This window comes from Ranitomeya imitator, chromosome 4 (genome assembly GCF_032444005.1).
Source record: "Ranitomeya imitator isolate aRanImi1 chromosome 4, aRanImi1.pri, whole genome shotgun sequence".
Lineage (NCBI taxonomy): Eukaryota > Metazoa > Chordata > Amphibia > Anura > Dendrobatidae > Ranitomeya > Ranitomeya imitator.
Genome location: NC_091285.1, coordinates 587,489,831 through 587,513,856, shown reverse-complemented (window position 1 = coordinate 587,513,856; position 24,026 = coordinate 587,489,831). Strand labels below are relative to the sequence as shown.

The window sequence follows — 24,026 nt, the reverse complement described above, 5'->3', positions numbered from 1 at the left end:
CTGCGGTCCCTCCTTCCACTAGGCCTCCACTGACCTGTCTACTGCTGCCCGGGTTCCCCTGGAACCAATTTTAAATTGCCTACAGCCAGCCCAATTTATTATGTTAGGGCTTCGAAGCCTGTCTGCGGTCCCTCCTTCCACTAGGCCTCCACTGACCTGTCTACTGCTGCCCGTGTTCCCCTGGAACCAATTGTAAATTGCCTACAGCCAGGCCAATTTATTATGTTAGGGCTTCGAAGCCTGTCTGCGGTCCCTCCTTCCACTAGGCCTCCACTGACCTGTCTACTGCTGCCCGGGTTCCCCTGAAACCAATTTTAAATTGCCTACAGCCAGCCCAATTTATTATGTTAGGGCTTCGAAGCCTGTCTGCGGTCCCTCCTTCCAGTAGGCCTCCACTGACCTGTCTACTGCTGCCCGGGTTCCCCTGGAACCAATTTTAAATTGCCTACAGCCAGCCCAATTTATTATGTTAGGGCTTCGAAGCCTGTCTGCGGTCCCTCCTTCCACTAGGCCTCCACTGACCTGTCTACTGCTGCCCGGGTTCCCCTGGAACCAATTTTAAATTGCCTACAGCCAGGCCAATTTATTATGTTAGGGCTTCGAAGCCTGTCTGCGGTCCCTCCTTCCACTAGGCCTCCACTGACCTGTCTACTGCTGCCCGTGTACCCCTTGAACCAACATCAGAAAATATAAAAATAAGTATTTTGCTTATAAAAAAGAAAATACTGGAGAGATATCAAATGCAGACATTTTAACATTAAAAACAAACACATACAACAAAAATCTGGTACAGTACTAAAAATGGCCACCAGCTACAATATCTTTCTCCTGCAAGTAGTTAACTGAAAGTTTTTTTCAATTTAAAACACAGATATGGCATCCACCGAGTGTTGTCCTGTCGCGTCTTCTTTATATTATTGCCAAGAAGATGCAAAACAATGAAAATAATAAAATCATTATTTACCAAAAAAATAGAGTAAGTCAAAACCACATTGCAAATAAACATTCATTACAAATAAAGAAGCAGGGCGCGTCCGAGGGTGAGTATATACCTAATAAGAATATAATCACCCTCGGACGCGCCCTGCTTCTTTCCGACAGCCTTCCTTCCTAAGAATCAGCCCTTCCGTGGTGTAGAGAGAGGGTGTGTTACACTCCAAGGTGTTCCCCAGGTTGCCTTTCCTGAGCTTCGATCTTCATGCTCTCGTTTAGTAGTTGTCGGAAAGTAGGCTGCATTAGGCCTACAAAATGGGTATGGGGTGGAGAGAGATGGTGTGTTACACTCCAAGGTGTTCTCCAGGTTTCCTCGCCATTGCTTCGATCTTCCGACTCTCGTTTAGTAGTTGTAGAAAACTACACTGCATTAGGCCTACAAAATGGGTATCGGGTGGAGAGAGATGGTGTGTTACACTCCAAGGTGTTCCCCAGGTTGCCTTGCCATTGCTTCGGTCTTCCGACTCTCGTTTAGTAGTTGTAGAAAACTACGCAGCATTAGGCCTACAAAATGGGTATGGGGTGGAGATAGATGGTGTGTTACACTCCAAGGTGTTCTCCAGGTTTCCTCGCCATTGCTTCGATCTTCCGACTCTCGTTTAGTAGTTGTAGAAAACTACACTGCATTAGGCCTACAAAATGGGTATCGGGTGGAGAGAGATGGTGTGTTACACTCCAAGGTGTTCCCCAGGTTGCCTTGCCATTGCTTCGGTCTTCCGACTCTCGTTTAGTAGTTGTAGAAAACTACACTGCATTAGGCCTACAAAATGGGTATCGGGTGGAGAGAGATGGTGTGTTACACTCCAAGGTGTTCCCCAGGTTGCCTTGCCATTGCTTCGGTCTTCCGACTCTCGTTTAGTAGTTGTAGAAAACTACACAGCATTAGGCCTACAAAATGGGTATGGGGTGGAGAGAGATGGTGTGTTACACTCCAAGGTGTTCTCCAGGTTTCCTCGCCATTGCTTCGATCTTCCGACTCTCGTTTAGTAGTTGTAGAAAACTACACTGCATTAGGTCTACAAAATGGGTATCGGGTGGAGAGAGATGGTGTGTTACACTCCAAGGTGTTCCCCAGGTTGCCTTGCCATTGCTTCGATCTTCCGACTCTCGTTTAGTAGTTGTAGAAAACTACACAGCATTAGGCCTACAAAATGGGTATGGGGTGGAGAGAGATGGTGTGTTACACTCCAAGGTGTTCTCCAGGTTTCCTCGCCATTGCTTCGATCTTCCGACTCTCGTTTAGTAGTTGTAGAAAACTACACTGCATTAGGCCTACAAAATGGGTATCGGGTGGAGAGAGATGGTGTGTTACACTCCAAGGTGTTCCCCAGGTTGCCTTGCCATTGCTTCGATCCTCCGACTCTCGTTTAGTAGTTGTAGAAAACTACACAGCATTAGGCCTACAAAATGGGTATGGGGTGGAGAGAGATGGTGTGTTCCACTCCAAGGTGTTCTCCAGGTTGCCTTTCCTGAGCTTCTATCTTCAGGCTCTCGTTAAATTGTGGTTAAATGGAACAACTGCATTTGGCGTACTAGTTGGTTTGGGGCCTACTAACAGTGTCTGCCGCTCCTTGCTGTTCTCCTGGTTTCCTGTCCTGAAATTCCGTTTTCAGGCGCTCGTTAAGTAGTTGTTAATGTTAGACTGCATTTGGCCTACTAGTTGGGTTGGGGCCTACTATCGGTGTCTGCCACTCCTTGCTGTTCCCCTCCACTGAACAAAGCTGTGCCGCCTGTTTACTACTGTTGCCAATTTTGAACTGCATTTCGACTACTTACTGATTTGGGCCTACTCTCTGTGTCAGCCTCTCATTCCAGTTGTCCTCCACTGCAATGCCCCCTGATTAGTCCTGTGTTACCAATTTTGAACTGCATTTAGCCCACTTTATTCTTTGGGCCTATATCTGTGTTTCCTCCTCATCCTGCCCATTGCCCAGCCAGTGATAGATGAGTCTGCTGGTACATTGACCCATAACGCAACATTTCCCGTGCACGCTACACTGCAAGATTGTGACCCTGCTGAAAGTCAGGTCCCCCTTCCCGCATACCATACCACCTTACACGGGGACAAAGAGGAAGGTGCAGATGAAAGTGCAGGTTCCTTCATCAGGTGGGGGGAGGAATACTAGTTGGCGACGTCACTGGCACAGGGCCTCTCATAGTACGCAAAAGTGTTGCTGCCGGTGGGAGGCGCCCCCGCCGTGCAAACACACCGCTGTACTTTGAGGGGCCCTGTGCCAGTGCCAATGCCAACGAGTGGGCCCCCCCTGCTTGCTCAGGTTCACAGCACTTGCAAAGTTGAAATACTTACCTCTCCCTGCTCCACTGCCGTGACGTGGTCCAGATTTCCTGGGCCCACTAATTACTTGAACCAGCCCTACCCACCACAACTTTAGCCAAATGACCCCCAATTTCAAATGCCTTCCAATTATTATAAGGTAAATTACGCTTGACAAACTTCATTAAGAAGAATGGATGGTTTTGACATTAAAATGGGCACTCTAGGTGTTTTCCTGGCCCCCACTCACTGCCGACTATGCTGCCCCATTGACTTGCATTGGGTTTCGTGTTTCGGTCGATCCCGACTTTACGTCATAATCGGCCGATTTCACAAGACCCGACTTTTGAGATAGTCGGGTTTCGCGAAACCCGGCTCGACTCTAAAAAGGTCAAGGTCGCTCAACTCTAATTAAAAGTCTATATGCTGTACAGTATGTGTATTTTTGTTACTTTATGACTACTAAAAATATTAGGTCATAAATATATGTAAAAATGTGATGTTTTAGATGCAAAATAAACCTGAAATTCATAGATATATAAATAATTTCATATAACCAAGACTAAGAACAAAAAGATATGCTCAGACAATGTTCTTGCTTTCTGATGGTTATTTCTTGACGAGAGAATGTTTACTGTTTCCCCAAAATGCAAATGTTTTTTTTTCTACTGTAATCACGCATCTTGTCAATATACTAATCATACATCTAGTGAATAAATTCTTTTAACTATGGTTTGCAGTTTTCATTTAATTAAAAGCTTTTATTCTTTTTTCTATACATTTTTCATTGTATTCTCAAATCACAATTGTTTAGATGGTTCATCATGACGAATCAGGCAATCCTACTAATTAAAGAAATTGTCTCATGATTGGCTCTAAATAAAAAAAGCTTGCAAGAGAGCACTCCTTGCCTAGGAAACTGGACACCTAAAGTTCATGGGCAGCTTGCATCCTTGACAATGCGCAGCACAAAATAGAATTAAGAATCCTTTGGTTTTAATGGCAGAGAGGTAAATTTCAAAGTTTATTGTTTTTACAAGTACTTTGCAATTTTAGCTATATAAAATGAAATAAATAACCCTTTAATTATGCATCTTGAGATTATCTGAGATTCTGCTGTAAGTGCTCCAAACGCGTCAGGGGTTCTTTCTTCAAGGTGCACACAGGTTTCTATATCCTTTCCATACGTGCATTTCACAGCTTTGCACTTTATTCATTTACTGTATATGTAGGTCTTTTTTCTGGTTGATTTTCTTAACTGTGGTGTCATATATTATGTTTTTTCCAGACCCTCAAATTATGAGGTTCCAGCATTAATGTACATGTTAATAGTAGGAGCGTATCCACTGTGATGCATGTGCCTACATTTATTTATTTATGTGCCATTATCCACACAATATATCATCCCTTATATTGGGTACTTGAGCCATGGCTGCTCTAAGTAATGATACATGCTCCAATTTGGACTTAATACTGTATGTGAACATTTTCATTTAAGTGTTCTTGGTGTCACCATACTTATTTATATTCATTTCGGTTAGGCCCGGTCAGGCATTAGAGCAGTGTTCCCCAACTCCGGTCCTCAAGAGCCACCAACAGGTCATGTTTTGAGGATTTCCTTAGTATTGCACAGGTCATTGAATGCTTGCCTGTCCAGGTGATGCAATTATCACCTGTGCAATACTAAGGAAATCCTGAAAACATGACCTGTTGGTGGCTCTTGAGGACCGGACTTGGGGAACACTGCATTAGAGTGTATTTATGCCATACTAGATTGTGGCCCGATTCTAACGCATCGGGTATTCTAGAATATGCATGTCTCCGTAGTATATCGACAATGATGATTCCAGAATTCACGGCAGACTGTGCCCGTCGCTGATTGGTCGAGGCAACCTTTATGACATCATCGTCGCCATGGCAACCATTATGACATCTACGTCGATACTGTGCCCGTCGCTGAATCAGAGACGCGGGATATCTACGTCCTTTATGACATCATCGTCGCTGTGCTCGTCGCTGATTGGTCGAGGCCTGGCGGCCTCGACCAATCAGAGAGGCGGGATTTCCAGGACAAACAGACAGACAGACAGAAAGACAGACAGACAGACAGAAAGACAGACAGACGGAAAAAACCCTTAGACAATTATATATATAGATAGTATTTATGGGCACAGATTAATTTTTTTAAGGCTATCCTGTGTGGTCCCTGCACCTGTCTGATGTTCTCTATTTTAATTTATTTTATTTTAATATTTTTATATACTGTATTTTTGTGTCTAATAAAGGTTGAAAACTTTCGCATGTGCTTAGTTACTCCTGTTATTGTAGGCATATTATTGTAAACCTTATTGTGCCTACTGAATAAGATTTGTACATTTTCACGAGATATTGTATATTCAAATGTTGGCAACTTTGTAAAGATGTTGCTCATTATGTTTGTAGAAAGTCCTGTAGGCATGGAGGAAAAATTGAAACTACTTTTTCCATCTTAAAAGTCAATGCTTTTCTCAGATGATTATATTGATGCCCTTCAATTTTCTTCATGATTTGTCTAGTCTTCATTTATGTACTGTACAGGAAATACAAAATTTATTGGTTTATTTTATAGAATCTAAACAACTTCAGAGTGATCAGGCCCTCACTAGCAAACAACCCTATTGTTACAAAAATAGCACACCCTCATAGAAATAAATGAGATCCCTTCATATGTTATATAGTTAAACCAATAGAGAACCCATGAAGACACTGGATCAATGATAAAAACACCAAACACTTTATTAGAACAAATCGATAAAAAATACATATAAGACAATATAACAAACTGGTGAGATATGATATACCATAGATACAGGGTCATAGCAGAAGCACAAGACTGATCCGACTCCCTTACATAATGACTTATATAAAATAGCTACCACAGATGTGTAGGTATCATGTAAACAGAAAGGCTCATAAATAGTACTGGGAGTATGACTAATCTGCAATATATATGCAATATATATGTGAACAATTCCACATCAGATAACAAAATCACATGAAGGTAACGATATAGCAGTCACACATACCTGTAGACATAATGGAGCCCAAAAGAAGGGAGTCGTACAGACTAGGCACACCTCGACGCGCGTTTCGCTGCAACGGCAGCTTCGTCAGGAGGTACAGTGGCCTGTCTGCTGAAGCCCTTATATATATAGTCCCCCTCATGTGTGGATGTAAACCACCTGTGACGCGGCGCATCGGCGTCATGATGCGGCATCACCGCGGGGACGGCGCTCAGTGTGCACGTCATCCGGTCACGTGCTCCGGTCACATGACCGGGCACGTAACCAGGATGACTGAGCATCACAAGAGGCACCTCCCCACAGCAGCGCCGCAGCGCATGCGCGCCGTGCGCACTATGACACTTGTAACCCGGCGCATCGGTGCCATGATGCGGCCACACCGCGGGGACGGCGCTCAGTGTGCACGCCGCCCGGTCACGTGCTCCGGTCACGAGACCGGGCACGCAACCAGGACGACGGGACACCACCAAAGACACCTCCCCACAGCGGCGCCGCAGCGCATGCGCACCGTGCGCACCCAAGTGTAAACTGGAAAATGGGATATAACAGTGCTCCCATAGTAGATAACCTAACCAGAATAGAATACCCATCCTTAACCCCCCCATACCCATACAAAGGATCTAGCTAGCCATGGCGGCAGGTAAGTAAACAGGGCCACGACTGGCCGTACACAATCCAAGCAGATAATATACAAATAAATTAACAAATCTAAGTCCTGCCAGTAGACTAGACCTGAATATCCAACACAGTGGCACATGATATACAGAATCTAAGAGTATACACAACTATTATGGTGATACAGCGGTGATAGAACAATAATGAGAGTAAGAGATACTAGAATCATGAATAATTTCTCTGTTCTCTGCTTGACATGCCACTGGTGTTTCCAGGAACCGCCGTGTCCTCCGTACATCCAAGAGGCAATCTATTATAAAGGTGGGCATCGAAACAGGATCCAAAGATGTTGTTACTAACTGTAGCTAGAATGGGGGTAAAAAGAAAAAGGGTAAATATATAATACAGAGTGGCGTCCTAAGACTCCATCAGCCGTAAGACTATAAATACACCATCATGGGCCAACAGGTAGAATAAGGAGGACATAAGACTAAAGGGAACAGAAGGAAACCTAAAGGATAGGCAATAAAACCAAAGTAGTATATGAGCACAAGGACAACAGACAAACAACAATGAATAAAATTCGCGCTAGTCCAAGAAAGATTTAAAGCTAATATATTCGTTAAGCCCATTGGGGGCCATCGTGTCCAGATCCACCGTCCATCTAGTTTCCTTTTTTAAAAGCTCTTTTTTATAGTTACCACCTCTGATACCTAACTGCACCCGATCGATCCCTCTAACTTTAAATGTTCTGGGATCACTATTATGGTGTTGCCTGAAATGCCTAGGTATCGTTTTTAATGTATCGATATCCACTGCCATGGCCGCATTCTTGATGTCTCGTACGTGCTCCAACACCCGCACACGTAGCTCCCGCGTGGTCATGCCGATGTATATCAAATTGCACTCGCATTTGGCATAATATACCACATTGTCTGTTCTACAATTAATAAAGTGGGTAATAGAAAAACTTCTATTACCACTACTATTGGCAAATGTGGAAGTTCTCTCCAGGAAACGGCATGCAGAACAGCTACCACATTGAAACGATCCCCACCTAGGGCCAGTTCTCTCAGTAAAGTATGTTCTCTGGGGTGCAACATAGTGGCTCTTTGTCAGTATATCTTTTAAATTTCTAGACCTACGCCAGGTTACAGATGGATAGGTCGAAATGTGTGGTGCCACATCCTCATCTGCCAAGAGCACCGGCCAATATTTACGTAAGGTACTCGATAGCCCCTTCCATTCGGAATTGAAGGAGGTAATAAAGCGGACCAGTGAGTTCTCTCTACCTTCCATTGGAGTCTTATGTCTGGATTGGGCCAGGAGTGCGTCACGTGACGCAAACTTGGCCCTCCTATAACCTGCACGGATCACCTTGCGGTTGTATCCTCTTTGTTGCAAATTCCTCTTAAGGACCATAGCCTGTTGTTCAAATGTATGGTCATCAGAACAAATACGTCTGATACGTAGGAACTGGCTGATGGGTACTGATCTAAAGGTTTGAGGATGATGCGAAGATGTGGCATGTAATAAAGCATTGGTGGCAGTGGACTTACGGAAGACATCAGTGGAAATGAATCCCCCGCCATCCCTCACAAGAGACACATCCAGGAATTCCACTTCCTTTTTACTATATTTCCACGTTAGATTGATGTTCAGATGATTATCATTCAACCTGTTCAGAAAGGAAATGAGAGAAGCCTCAGAACCTTGCCAGATAAAAAGTACATCATCTATATAGCGAGACCATGAGACCACGGCGTCAATACCCTCTGTATTTTGGACAACCTCACGTTCCCACAGCCCCAGGAAAAGGTTAGCGTATGAGGGCGCACAAGTCGCCCCCATCGCAGTTCCCTGGAGCTGTAGGAAGTAACGATCTTTAAAAACAAAAAAGTTATGAGTGAGGGAAAAATAAAGCAAGTCCAAAATAAAACTACAAAGTTGTTCATTGGTATGGGCAGTAGTAAGAAAAAATCTAGACGCCGCGATCCCATGGTCATGCCATATAGATGTGTAGAGTGACTCAACGTCACAGGTCACTAGATACATATTATCTTCAAGCTGTATACCATTGAGGCGATTCAAGATGTCTGTTGTGTCGCCTATAAAGGACGGCAGGGTCTCCACACACTGCTGGAGATAAAAATCAATATACCTACAGATCTTTTCAGTGAGGCTCCCTATGCCTGACACTATAGGTCGACCGGGCGGGTTGGTAGTATTCTTGTGGACTTTCGGTGTAAGGTAAAATGTAGGTACTCTGGGAAATTCCACCATAAGTCCCTCCATCATTTTGGTGGAAATGACACCAGTATCTCTAGCCAACCTGAGTATGGATTCTAATTCCATTTTGTAGCACTCAAGTGGGTTATTTGTTAGTCGTCTGTAGCACTGGGCTACGTTTAATTGTTTGAATGCCTCCCGTTCATACATATCTGTTGGCCAGATCACAACATTACCCCCCTTGTCAGCAGGTTTTATAACTATATCTTTCATGTTTTTCAGTTCTTTGATAGCTCTATTTTGCACTGCTGACAGATTGTAATTTGTGGGTTTTGTTGAAATATTGGCTATATCTTTTTTTACTAATTTCACAAAAATGTCAACATTAGGGCATACCCCACTAGGGGGGAAATGTTGTGATCGGCCATACAGGTACGTGGGGACACTTACTTGACTCTGTGTCTCCTGTTCAGCTAGAAGATCCTCAAGATCGGACAGGGTTCTAGCCTCAATATCACTAGGGAGAATATTTTTCGTCTGATTAGCAAAAAATTTTTTGAAATTCAGCTTCCTAGCGAAGAGCTCTAAGTCTTTAATCATGGTAAAGGTATTAAAGGGTGCCACTGGTGCAAAAGTCAGCCCTCTTTCTAGAACCTGTGTTTGTGTGGATGTGAGCACTTTCTCCGAGAGGTTAATTACCTTTAATACCGAGGTTGTCGTCTCTCCCTCCTTGTTGCGTTCCGCGTATTCATAGGACGGAAAGGGGTGGCGGCTTGTTGAGGTGGTTGGTCTGCCCGTCGTGCCTCTCCTACCCCACCCCGTTTGTCTAAAAAAGACTCTCCACATGATTCTTCAGATTGTGTGGATATAATAGATGAAGACCTTGAATGCTGTCTTTGATTAGATTTTTTGTTATTACTAAATTGCCACCTATAAACTCTTCTCTGCTCGTAATCCTGTTGGTCTCTGCGGAACTTTTTAATCTTCTGACTCTGTATATCTTGTTCCCACTTATTTAATTCAGCCTCAATTTCTTTGTCAAATTTGTTGCACTCCTCTACCGTTAGGGTGGCTTGAATCTTGGTTTTCAAAGAGTCAATTTCACCTTCAATATTGTCAAGTTTCTTTTTATCAGACCCGATTAGTAGCTCCAACAATGTACGTGAGCATCTAGATAACGTATCTTCCCACTTACTCGTAAATGCTGAATCACAATCAGATGTAGGGTAGATCTGGACTCTAAGCCCTCTGGGAATGATGTCTTTTTGAAGATAGTTTTCTAATGATACCTTATTCCACCACACCTTAGTACGTGTGTGGAGTAAACTCTTAATATTAGCTTTCAAATCTTTCACATCACCAGCTTCCGCATCAGCCCCTGACTTCTCACCAAACAGGACCCCTAACTGGTTAATCCAGACTTTATCACGTTTGCGGAAGTCCATGTATGCATTAGTAGAGGTATCTGTAAACACAGACAAATACAGATGTAACAAAAATAGCACACCCTCATAGAAATAAATGAGATCCCTTCATATGTTATATAGTTAAACCAATAGAGAACCCATGAAGACACTGGATCAATGATAAAAACACCAAACACTTTATTAGAACAAATCGATAAAAAATACATATAAGACAATATAACAAACTGGTGAGATATGATATACCATAGATACAGGGTCATAGCAGAAGCACAAGACTGATCCGACTCCCTTACATAATGACTTATATAAAATAGCTACCACAGATGTGTAGGTATCATGTAAACAGAAAGGCTCATAAATAGTACTGGGAGTATGACTAATCTGCAATATATATGCAATATATATGTGAACAATTCCACATCAGATAACAAAATCACATGAAGGTAACGATATAGCAGTCACACATACCTGTAGACATAATGGAGCCCAAAAGAAGGGAGTCGTACAGACTAGGCACACCTCGACGCGCGTTTCGCTGCAACGGCAGCTTCGTCAGGAGGTACAGTGGCCTGTCTGCTGAAGCCCTTATATATATAGTCCCCCTCATGTGTGGATGTAAACCACCTGTGACGCGGCGCATCGGCGTCATGATGCGGCATCACCGTGGGGACGGCGCTCAGTGTGCACGTCATCCGGTCACGTGCTCCGGTCACATGACCGGGCACGTAACCAGGACGACTGAGCATCACAAGAGGCACCTCCCCACAGCAGCGCCGCAGCGCATGCGCGCCGTGCGCACTATGACACTTGTAACCCGGCGCATCGGTGCCATGATGCGGCCACACCGCGGGGACGGCGCTCAGTGTGCACGCCGCCCGGTCACGTGCTCCGGTCACGAGACCGGGCACGCAACCAGGACGACGGGACACCACCAAAGACACCTCCCCACAGCGGCGCCGCAGCGCATGCGCACCGTGCGCACCCAAGTGTAAACTGGAAAATGGGATATAACAGTGCTCCCATAGTAGATAACCTAACCAGAATAGAATACCCATCCTTAACCCCCCCATACCCATACAAAGGATCTAGCTAGCCATGGCGGCAGGTAAGTAAACAGGGCCACGACTGGCCGTACACAATCCAAGCAGATAATATACAAATAAATTAACAAATCTAAGTCCTGCCAGTAGACTAGACCTGAATATCCGACACAGTGGCACATGATATACAGAATCTAAGAGTATACACAACTATTATGGTGATACAGCGGTGATAGAACAATAATGAGAGTAAGAGATACTAGAATCATGAATAATTTCTCTGTTCTCTGCTTGACATGCCACTGGTGTTTCCAGGAACCGCCGTGTCCTCCGTACATCCAAGAGGCAATCTATTATAAAGGTGGGCATCGAAACAGGATCCAAAGATGTTGTTACTAACTGTAGCTAGAATGGGGGTAAAAAGAAAAAGGGTAAATATATAATACAGAGTGGCGTCCTAAGACTCCATCAGCCGTAAGACTATAAATACACCATCATGGGCCAACAGGTAGAATAAGGAGGACATAAGACTAAAGGGAACAGAAGGAAACCTAAAGGATAGGCAATAAAACCAAAGTAGTATATGAGCACAAGGACAACAGACAAACAACAATGAATAAAATTCGCGCTAGTCCAAGAAAGATTTAAAGCTAATATATTCGTTAAGCCCATTGGGGGCCATCGTGTCCAGATCCACCGTCCATCTAGTTTCCTTTTTTAAAAGCTCTTTTTTATAGTTACCACCTCTGATACCTAACTGCACCCGATCGATCCCTCTAACTTTAAATGTTCTGGGATCACTATTATGGTGTTGCCTGAAATGCCTAGGTATCGTTTTTAATGTATCGATATCCACTGCCATGGCCGCATTCTTGATGTCTCGTACGTGCTCCAACACCCGCACACGTAGCTCCCGCGTGGTCATGCCGATGTATATCAAATTGCACTCGCATTTGGCATAATATACCACATTGTCTGTTCTACAATTAATAAAGTGGGTAATAGAAAAACTTCTATTACCACTACTATTGGCAAATGTGGAAGTTCTCTCCAGGAAACGGCATGCAGAACAGCTACCACATTGAAACGATCCCCACCTAGGGCCAGTTCTCTCAGTAAAGTATGTTCTCTGGGGTGCAACATAGTGGCTCTTTGTCAGTATATCTTTTAAATTTCTAGACCTACGCCAGGTTACAGATGGATAGGTCGAAATGTGTGGTGCCACATCCTCATCTGCCAAGAGCACCGGCCAATATTTACGTAAGGTACTCGATAGCCCCTTCCATTCGGAATTGAAGGAGGTAATAAAGCGGACCAGTGAGTTCTCTCTACCTTCCATTGGAGTCTTATGTCTGGATTGGGCCAGGAGTGCGTCACGTGACGCAAACTTGGCCCTCCTATAACCTGCACGGATCACCTTGCGGTTGTATCCTCTTTGTTGCAAATTCCTCTTAAGGACCATAGCCTGTTGTTCAAATGTATGGTCATCAGAACAAATACGTCTGATACGTAGGAACTGGCTGATGGGTACTGATCTAAAGGTTTGAGGATGATGCGAAGATGTGGCATGTAATAAAGCATTGGTGGCAGTGGACTTACGGAAGACATCAGTGGAAATGAATCCCCCGCCATCCCTCACAAGAGACACATCCAGGAATTCCACTTCCTTTTTACTATATTTCCACGTTAGATTGATGTTCAGATGATTATCATTCAACCTGTTCAGAAAGGAAATGAGAGAAGCCTCAGAACCTTGCCAGATAAAAAGTACATCATCTATATAGCGAGACCATGAGACCACGGCGTCAATACCCTCTGTATTTTGGACAACCTCACGTTCCCACAGCCCCAGGAAAAGGTTAGCGTATGAGGGCGCACAAGTCGCCCCCATCGCAGTTCCCTGGAGCTGTAGGAAGTAACGATCTTTAAAAACAAAAAAGTTATGAGTGAGGGAAAAATAAAGCAAGTCCAAAATAAAACTACAAAGTCGTTCATTGGTATGGGCAGTAGTAAGAAAAAATCTAGACGCCGCGATCCCATGGTCATGCCATATAGATGTGTAGAGTGACTCAACGTCACAGGTCACTAGATACATATTATCTTCAAGCTGTATACCATTGAGGCGATTCAAGATGTCTGTTGTGTCGCCTATAAAGGACAGCATTCAAGGTCTTCATCTATTATATCCACACAATCTGAAGAATCATGTGGAGAGTCTTTTTTAGACAAACGGGGTGGGGTAGGAGAGGCACGACGGGCAGACCAACCACCTCAACAAGCCGCCACCCCTTTCCGTCCTATGAATACGCGGAACGCAACAAGGAGGGAGAGACGACAACCTCGGTATTAAAGGTAATTAACCTCTCGGAGAAAGTGCTCACATCCACACAAACACAGGTTCTAGAAAGAGGGCTGACTTTTGCACCAGTGGCACCCTTTAATACCTTTACCATGATTAAAGACTTAGAGCTCTTCGCTAGGAAGCTGAATTTCAAAAAATTTTTTGCTAATCAGACGAAAAATATTCTCCCTAGTGATATTGAGGCTAGAACCCTGTCCGATCTTGAGGATCTTCTAGCTGAACAGGAGACACAGAGTCAAGTAAGTGTCCCCACGTACCTGTATGGCCGATCACAACATTTCCCCCCTAGTGGGGTATGCCCTAATGTTGACATTTTTGTGAAATTAGTAAAAAAAGATATAGCCAATATTTCAACAAAACCCACAAATTACAATCTGTCAGCAGTGCAAAATAGAGCTATCAAAGAACTGAAAAACATGAAAGATATAGTTATAAAACCTGCTGACAAGGGGGGTAATGTTGTGATCTGGCCAACAGATATGTATGAACGGGAGGCATTCAAACAATTAAACGTAGCCCAGTGCTACAGACGACTAACAAATAACCCACTTGAGTGCTACAAAATGGAATTAGAATCCATACTCAGGTTGGCTAGAGATACTGGTGTCATTTCCACCAAAATGATGGAGGGACTTATGGTGGAATTTCCCAGAGTACCTACATTTTACCTTACACCGAAAGTCCACAAGAATACTACCAACCCGCCCGGTCGACCTATAGTGTCAGGCATAGGGAGCCTCACTGAAAAGATCTGTAGGTATATTGATTTTTATCTCCAGCAGTGTGTGGAGACCCTGCCGTCCTTTATAGGCGACACAACAGACATCTTGAATCGCCTCAATGGTATACAGCTTGAAGATAATATGTATCTAGTGACCTGTGACGTTGAGTCACTCTACACATCTATATGGCATGACCATGGGATCGCGGCGTCTAGATTTTTTCTTACTACTGCCCATACCAATGAACGACTTTGTAGTTTTATTTTGGACTTGCTTTATTTTTCCCTCACTCATAACTTTTTTGTTTTTAAAGATCGTTACTTCCTACAGCTCCAGGGAACTGCGATGGGGGCGACTTGTGCGCCCTCATACGCTAACCTTTTCCTGGGGCTGTGGGAACGTGAGGTTGTCCAAAATACAGAGGGTATTGACGCCGTGGTCTCATGGTCTCGCTATATAGATGATGTACTTTTTATCTGGCAAGGTTCTGAGGCTTCTCTCATTTCCTTTCTGAACAGGTTGAATGATAATCATCTGAACATCAATCTAACGTGGAAATATAGTAAAAAGGAAGTGGAATTCCTGGATGTGTCTCTTGTGAGGGATGGCGGGGGATTCATTTCCACTGATGTCTTCCGTAAGTCCACTGCCACCAATGCTTTATTACATGCCACATCTTCGCATCATCCTCAAACCTTTAGATCAGTACCCATCAGCCAGTTCCTACGTATCAGACGTATTTGTTCTGATGACCATACATTTGAACAACAGGCTATGGTCCTTAAGAGGAATTTGCAACAAAGAGGATACAACCGCAAGGTGATCCGTGCAGGTTATAGGAGGGCCAAGTTTGCGTCACGTGACGCACTCCTGGCCCAATCCAGACATAAGACTCCAATGGAAGGTAGAGAGAACTCACTGGTCCGCTTTATTACCTCCTTCAATTCCGAATGGAAGGGGCTATCGAGTACCTTACGTAAATATTGGCCGGTGCTCTTGGCAGATGAGGATGTGGCACCACACATTTCGACCTATCCATCTGTAACCTGGCGTAGGTCTAGAAATTTAAAAGATATACTGACAAAGAGCCACTATGTTGCACCCCAGAGAACATACTTTACTGAGAGAACTGGCCCTAGGTGGGGATCGTTTCAATGTGGTAGCTGTTCTGCATGCCGTTTCCTGGAGAGAACTTCCACATTTGCCAATAGTAGTGGTAATAGAAGTTTTTCTATTACCCACTTTATTAATTGTAGAACAGACAATGTGGTATATTATGCCAAATGCGAGTGCAATTTGATATACATCGGCATGACCACGCGGGAGCTACGTGTGCGGGTGTTGGAGCACGTACGAGACATCAAGAATGCGGCCATGGCAGTGGATATCGATACATTAAAAACGATACCTAGGCATTTCAGGCAACACCATAATAGTGATCCCAGAACATTTAAAGTTAGAGGGATCGATCGGGTGCAGTTAGGTATCAGAGGTGGTAACTATAAAAAAGAGCTTTTAAAAAAGGAAACTAGATGGACGGTGGATCTGGACACGATGGCCCCCAATGGGCTTAACGAATATATTAGCTTTAAATCTTTCTTGGACTAGCGCGAATTTTATTCATTGTTGTTTGTCTGTTGTCCTTGTGCTCATATACTACTTTGGTTTTATTGCCTATCCTTTAGGTTTCCTTCTGTTCCCTTTAGTCTTATGTCCTCCTTATTCTACCTGTTGGCCCATGATGGTGTATTTATAGTCTTACGGCTGATGGAGTCTTAGGACGCCACTCTGTATTATATATTTACCCTTTTTCTTTTTACCCCCATTCTAGCTACAGTTAGTAACAACATCTTTGGATCCTGTTTCGATGCCCACCTTTATAATAGATTGCCTCTTGGATGTACGGAGGACACGGCGGTTCCTGGAAACACCAGTGGCATGTCAAGCAGAGAACAGAGAAATTATTCATGATTCTAGTATCTCTTACTCTCATTATTGTTCTATCACCGCTGTATCACCATAATAGTTGTGTATACTCTTAGATTCTGTATATCATGTGCCACTGTGTCGGATATTCAGGTCTAGTCTACTGGCAGGACTTAGATTTGTTAATTTATTTGTATATTATCTGCTTGGATTGTGTACGGCCAGTCGTGGCCCTGTTTACTTACCTGCCGCCATGGCTAGCTAGATCCTTTGTATGGGTATGGGGGGGTTAACGATGGGTATTCTATTCTGGTTAGGTTATCTACTATGGGAGCACTGTTATATCCCATTTTCCAGTTTACACTTGGGTGCGCACGGTGCGCATGCGCTGCGGCGCCGCTGTGGGGAGGTGTCTTTGGTGGTGTCCCGTCGTCCTGGTTGCGTGCCCGGTCTCGTGACCGGAGCACGTGACCGGGCGGCGTGCACACTGAGCGCCGTCCCCGCGGTGTGGCCGCATCATGGCACCGATGCGCCGGGTTACAAGTGTCATAGTGCGCACGGCGCGCATGCGCTGCGGCGCTGCTGTGGGGAGGTGCCTCTTGTGATGCTCAGTCGTCCTGGTTACGTGCCCGGTCATGTGACCGGAGCACGTGACCGGATGACGTGCACACTGAGCGCCGTCCCCGCGGTGATGCCGCATCATGACGCCGATGCGCCGCGTCACAGGTGGTTTACATCCACACATGAGGGGGACTATATATATAAGGGCTTCAGCAGACAGGCCACTGTACCTCCTGACGAAGCTGCCGTTGCAGCGAAACGCGCGTCGAGGTGTGCCTAGTCTGTACGACTCCCTTCTTTTGGGCTCCATTATGTCTACAGGTATGTGTGACTGCTATATCGTTACCTTCATGTGATTTTGTTATCTGATGTGGAATTGTTCACATATATATTGCATATATATTGCAGATTAGTCATACTCCCAGTACTATTTATGAGCCTTTCTGTTTACATGATACCTACACATCTGTGGTAGCTATTTTATATAAGTCATTATGTAAGGGAGTCGGATCAGTCTTGTGCTTCTGCTATGACCCTGTATCTATGGTATATCATATCTCACCAGTTTGTTATATTGTCTTATATGTATTTTTTATCGATTTGTTCTAATAAAGTGTTTGGTGTTTTTATCATTGATCCAGTGTCTTCATGGGTTCTCTATTGGTTTAACTATATAACATATGAAGGGATCTCATTTATTTCTATGAGGGTGTGCTATTTTTGTTACATCTGTATTTGTCTGTGTTTACAGATACCTCTACTAATGCATACATGGACTTCCGCAAACGTGATAAAGTCTGGATTGACCAGTTAGGGGTCCTGTTTGGTGAGAAGTCAGGGGCTGATGCGGAAGCTGGTGATGTGAAAGATTTGAAAGCTAATATTAAGAGTTTACTCCACACACGTACTAAGGTGTGGTGGAATAAGGTATCATTAGAAAACTATCTTCAAAAAGACATCATTCCCAGAGGGCTTAGAGTCCAGATCTACCCTACATCTGATTGTGATTCAGCATTTACGAGTAAGTGGGAAGATACGTTATCTAGATGCTCACGTACATTGTTGGAGCTACTAATCGGGTCTGATAAAAAGAAACTTGACAATATTGAAGGTGAAATTGACTCTTTGAAAACCAAGATTCAAGCCACCCTAACGGTAGAGGAGTGCAACAAATTTGACAAAGAAATTGAGGCTGAATTAAATAAGTGGGAACAAGATATACAGAGTCAGAAGATTAAAAAGTTCCGCAGAGACCAACAGGATTACGAGCAGAGAAGAGTTTATAGGTGGCAATTTAGTAATAACAAAAAATCTAATCAAAGACAGCATTCAAGGTCTTCATCTATTATATCCACACAATCTGAAGAATCATGTGGAGAGTCTTTTTTAGACAAACGGGGTGGGGTAGGAGAGGCACGACGGGCAGACCAACCACCTCAACAAGCCGCCACCCCTTTCCGTCCTATGAATACGCGGAACGCAACAAGGAGGGAGAGACGACAACCTCGGTATTAAAGGTAATTAACCTCTCGGAGAAAGTGCTCACATCCACACAAACACAGGTTCTAGAAAGAGGGCTGACTTTTGCACCAGTGGCACCCTTTAATACCTTTACCATGATTAAAGACTTAGAGCTCTTCGCTAGGAAGCTGAATTTCAAAAAATTTTTTGCTAATCAGACGAAAAATATTCTCCCTAGTGATATTGAGGCTAGAACCCTGTCCGATCTTGAGGATCTTCTAGCTGAACAGGAGACACAGAGTCAAGTAAGTGTCCCCACGTACCTGTATGGCCGATCACAACATTTCCCCCCTAGTGGGGTATGCCCTAATGTTGACATTTTTGTGAAATTAGTAAAAAAAGATATAGCCAATATTTCAACAAAACCCACAAATTACAATCTGTCAGCAGTGCAAAATAGAGCTATCAAAGAACTGAAAAACATGAAAGATATAGTTATAAAACCTGCTGACAAGGGGGGTAATGTTGTGATCTGGCCAACAGATATGTATGAACGGGAGGCATTCAAACAATTAAACGTAGCCCAGTGCTACAGACGACTAACAAATAACCCACTTGAGTGCTACAAAATGGAATTAGAATCCATACTCAGGTTGGCTAGAGATACTGGTGTCATTTCCACCAAAATGATGGAGGGACTTATGGTGGAATTTCCCAGAGTACCTACATTTTACCTTACACCGAAAGTCCACAAGAATACTACCAACCCGCCCGGTCGACCTATAGTGTCAGGCATAGGGAGCCTCACTGAAAAGATCTGTAGGTATATTGATTTTTATCTCCAGCAGTGTGTGGAGACCCTGCCGTCCTTTATAGGCGACACAACAGACATCTTGAATCGCCTCAATGGTATACAGCTTGAAGATAATATGTATCTAGTGACCTGTGACGTTGAGTCACTCTACACATCTATATGGCATGACCATGGGATCGCGGCGTCTAGATTTTTTCTTACTACTGCCCATACCAATGAACGACTTTGTAGTTTTATTTTGGACTTGCTTTATTTTTCCCTCACTCATAACTTTTTTGTTTTTAAAGATCGTTACTTCCTACAGCTCCAGGGAACTGCGATGGGGGCGACTTGTGCGCCCTCATACGCTAACCTTTTCCTGGGGCTGTGGGAACGTGAGGTTGTCCAAAATACAGAGGGTATTGACGCCGTGGTCTCATGGTCTCGCTATATAGATGATGTACTTTTTATCTGGCAAGGTTCTGAGGCTTCTCTCATTTCCTTTCTGAACAGGTTGAATGATAATCATCTGAACATCAATCTAACGTGGAAATATAGTAAAAAGGAAGTGGAATTCCTGGATGTGTCTCTTGTGAGGGATGGCGGGGGATTCATTTCCACTGATGTCTTCCGTAAGTCCACTGCCACCAATGCTTTATTACATGCCACATCTTCGCATCATCCTCAAACCTTTAGATCAGTACCCATCAGCCAGTTCCTACGTATCAGACGTATTTGTTCTGATGACCATACATTTGAACAACAGGCTATGGTCCTTAAGAGGAATTTGCAACAAAGAGGATACAACCGCAAGGTGATCCGTGCAGGTTATAGGAGGGCCAAGTTTGCGTCACGTGACGCACTCCTGGCCCAATCCAGACATAAGACTCCAATGGAAGGTAGAGAGAACTCACTGGTCCGCTTTATTACCTCCTTCAATTCCGAATGGAAGGGGCTATCGAGTACCTTACGTAAATATTGGCCGGTGCTCTTGGCAGATGAGGATGTGGCACCACACATTTCGACCTATCCATCTGTAACCTGGCGTAGGTCTAGAAATTTAAAAGATATACTGACAAAGAGCCACTATGTTGCACCCCAGAGAACATACTTTACTGAGAGAACTGGCCCTAGGTGGGGATCGTTTCAATGTGGTAGCTGTTCTGCATGCCGTTTCCTGGAGAGAACTTCCACATTTGCCAATAGTAGTGGTAATAGAAGTTTTTCTATTACCCACTTTATTAATTGTAGAACAGACAATGTGGTATATTATGCCAAATGCGAGTGCAATTTGATATACATCGGCATGACCACGCGGGAGCTACGTGTGCGGGTGTTGGAGCACGTACGAGACATCAAGAATGCGGCCATGGCAGTGGATATCGATACATTAAAAACGATACCTAGGCATTTCAGGCAACACCATAATAGTGATCCCAGAACATTTAAAGTTAGAGGGATCGATCGGGTGCAGTTAGGTATCAGAGGTGGTAACTATAAAAAAGAGCTTTTAAAAAAGGAAACTAGATGGACGGTGGATCTGGACACGATGGCCCCCAATGGGCTTAACGAATATATTAGCTTTAAATCTTTCTTGGACTAGCGCGAATTTTATTCATTGTTGTTTGTCTGTTGTCCTTGTGCTCATATACTACTTTGGTTTTATTGCCTATCCTTTAGGTTTCCTTCTGTTCCCTTTAGTCTTATGTCCTCCTTATTCTACCTGTTGGCCCATGATGGTGTATTTATAGTCTTACGGCTGATGGAGTCTTAGGACGCCACTCTGTATTATATATTTACCCTTTTTCTTTTTACCCCCATTCTAGCTACAGTTAGTAACAACATCTTTGGATCCTGTTTCGATGCCCACCTTTATAATAGATTGCCTCTTGGATGTACGGAGGACACGGCGGTTCCTGGAAACACCAGTGGCATGTCAAGCAGAGAACAGAGAAATTATTCATGATTCTAGTATCTCTTACTCTCATTATTGTTCTATCACCGCTGTATCACCATAATAGTTGTGTATACTCTTAGATTCTGTATATCATGTGCCACTGTGTCGGATATTCAGGTCTAGTCTACTGGCAGGACTTAGATTTGTTAATTTATTTGTATATTATCTGCTTGGATTGTGTACGGCCAGTCGTGGCCCTGTTTACTTACCTGCCGCCATGGCTAGCTAGATCCTTTGTATGGGTATGGGGGGGTTAAGGATGGGTATTCTATTCTGGTTAGGTTATCTACTATGGGAGCACTGTTATATCCCATTTTCCAGTTTACACTTGGGTGCGCACGGTGCGCATGCGCTGCGGCGCCGCTGTGGGGAGGTGTCTTTGGTGGTGTCCCGTCGTCCTGGTTGCGTGCCCGGTCTCGTGACCGGAGCACGTGACCGGGCGGCGTGCACACTGAGCGCCGTCCCCGCGGTGTGGCCGCATCATGGCACCGATGCGCCGGGTTACAAGTGTCATAGTGCGCACGGCGCGCATGCGCTGCGGCGCTGCTGTGGGGAGGTGCCTCTTGTGATGCTCAGTCGTCCTGGTTACGTGCCCGGTCATGTGACCGGAGCACGTGACCGGATGACGTGCACACTGAGCGCCGTCCCCGCGGTGATGCCGCATCATGACGCCGATGCGCCGCGTCACAGGTGGTTTACATCCACACATGAGGGGGACTATATATATAAGGGCTTCAGCAGACAGGCCACTGTACCTCCTGACGAAGCTGCCGTTGCAGCGAAACGCGCGTCGAGGTGTGCCTAGTCTGTACGACTCCCTTCTTTTGGGCTCCATTATGTCTACAGGTATGTGTGACTGCTATATCGTTACCTTCATGTGATTTTGTTATCTGATGTGGAATTGTTCACATATATATTGCATATATATTGCAGATTAGTCATACTCCCAGTACTATTTATGAGCCTTTCTGTTTACATGATACCTACACATCTGTGGTAGCTATTTTATATAAGTCATTATGTAAGGGAGTCGGATCAGTCTTGTGCTTCTGCTATGACCCTGTATCTATGGTATATCATATCTCACCAGTTTGTTATATTGTCTTATATGTATTTTTTATCGATTTGTTCTAATAAAGTGTTTGGTGTTTTTATCATTGATCCAGTGTCTTCATGGGTTCTCTATTGGTTTAACCCTATTGTTAGCTGGCCACTTTTGTAGGTCACACAGTTGGCCATCCACTATAACACTGCCCTCCAACTGAGTAGCATCTGCGCAGCAAAGAAGTCAGAGTTGGTTTCACGATTCCACCACTCATGGTGTCCTATGGATGCTGTGAATGACAGCTCTCTCATCCTGTGGGATCGAGGGCTTGCTTAACTGTCATTATTGTGAGTGACAGCTCTACTGCCCAATCTAAAGGCAAAGGTGTGATTATTGTGAATGACAGCTCAGTTGTCCCTTCTGGGATTGGGTCTGTGGGAACTCCTCCAGGTGTCATGTGTTCTGAGTGATTACATGGCTATTTAGCATTCTGACAAGGGTCAGAGTATTGCTAATTGTAGCTTTGCTCAAGTAGTATGTGTTTTTGCTCTGTGCTTTAATTTGTATTCTGATCTCCATTGACGACCTTGAATTTACCTTCGACAATCCATTTGACTTATTTCTTTGTCTTGATCCACTACCTTCCTGATACTCTGACCTTGGACTTTGACCTGACTACACTTTTGTCTTTCCTTTTGTCTAGTATGAGATCTCTTGGTACATACCCCAGACCTCTTGACTAGAGATGAGCGAACCCTTTAAGGTTCAGTTTGGTTCAATTCGCCGAACGTTTAGACGTTTGCCAAACTGTTCGATAGATGTACTCCAACGCCATTAAATTAATGGGATGCCATACCAAATGTATACACAACACCTTAAAGGGTGACAAAAATCGTCCCAAAAATCTAAAATTAGGGGCAGACACCATGAAAAGTGGAATCAATTGACCCACAGCAGAAATTTGCAAATGGCACAGCAGCAGTCAGCCACGGGCCATGCATGCCGTATCAGGGTCGAGCCCAGAATTTACAGTTTGGAATTGAAGTTTCAATGAGGACACGGTGGTTAAGGGAGCAGTGTAAGCCTTCTTAGTTGGGAGCCCTGATACCTCATGAAACACCCAATTTTTTTTTTATTCCAGCCACACACTCAGATGGCACAAACATCAGTTTAATACAGTACCATTGGTAGAAAAATGTAAGGAAAGTAACACAGGTTGTTGACTGATCAATTGACCCACAGTAGAAACTTTTATAATGGCACAGAAGCAGTCAGCCATGGATCATGCATGAGATATCAGGGACTGGCCCAGCACTTACAGCTTGGAATTGAAGTTTCAGTGAGGACCTGGTGTTTAAGAGAGCCATGTAAACCTTCTTAGCTGGGTGTCCTGATGCCTCATGCAATACCACCAATATTTTTTTTTTGCCAACCACACTCGAATGGCAAAAACATCTATTTCATACAGTAATATTGGTAGAAAAGTGTAAGTAAAGTAACACAGGTAGTTGACTGAAAATAAATGCAGGCTCTACCTACACAGACAACCCACCATATG

General features: G+C 44.1%; 3 long non-coding RNA genes across 3 annotated transcripts; 2 read left to right on the top strand and 1 right to left on the bottom strand.

Moving 5' to 3' along the window:
* Positions 1–6,018: 6,018 nt before the first annotated feature.
* Positions 6,019–11,252, bottom strand: LOC138676834 (uncharacterized). The gene is made up of 2 exons (XR_011320828.1): positions 9,874–11,252; positions 6,019–7,310 (listed from the first exon to the last, which is right to left on the bottom strand). It is a non-coding gene; the product is annotated as an uncharacterized lncRNA (long non-coding RNA).
* Positions 11,253–13,806: 2,554 nt separating this feature from the next.
* Positions 13,807–16,933, top strand: LOC138676833 (uncharacterized). The gene is made up of 3 exons (XR_011320827.1): positions 13,807–13,993; positions 15,244–15,362; positions 16,557–16,933. It is a non-coding gene; the product is annotated as an uncharacterized lncRNA (long non-coding RNA).
* Positions 16,934–18,027: 1,094 nt separating this feature from the next.
* Positions 18,028–22,584, top strand: LOC138676832 (uncharacterized). The gene is made up of 3 exons (XR_011320826.1): positions 18,028–18,729; positions 19,980–20,098; positions 21,293–22,584. It is a non-coding gene; the product is annotated as an uncharacterized lncRNA (long non-coding RNA).
* The last annotated feature ends 1,442 nt before the right edge of the window (positions 22,585–24,026 follow it).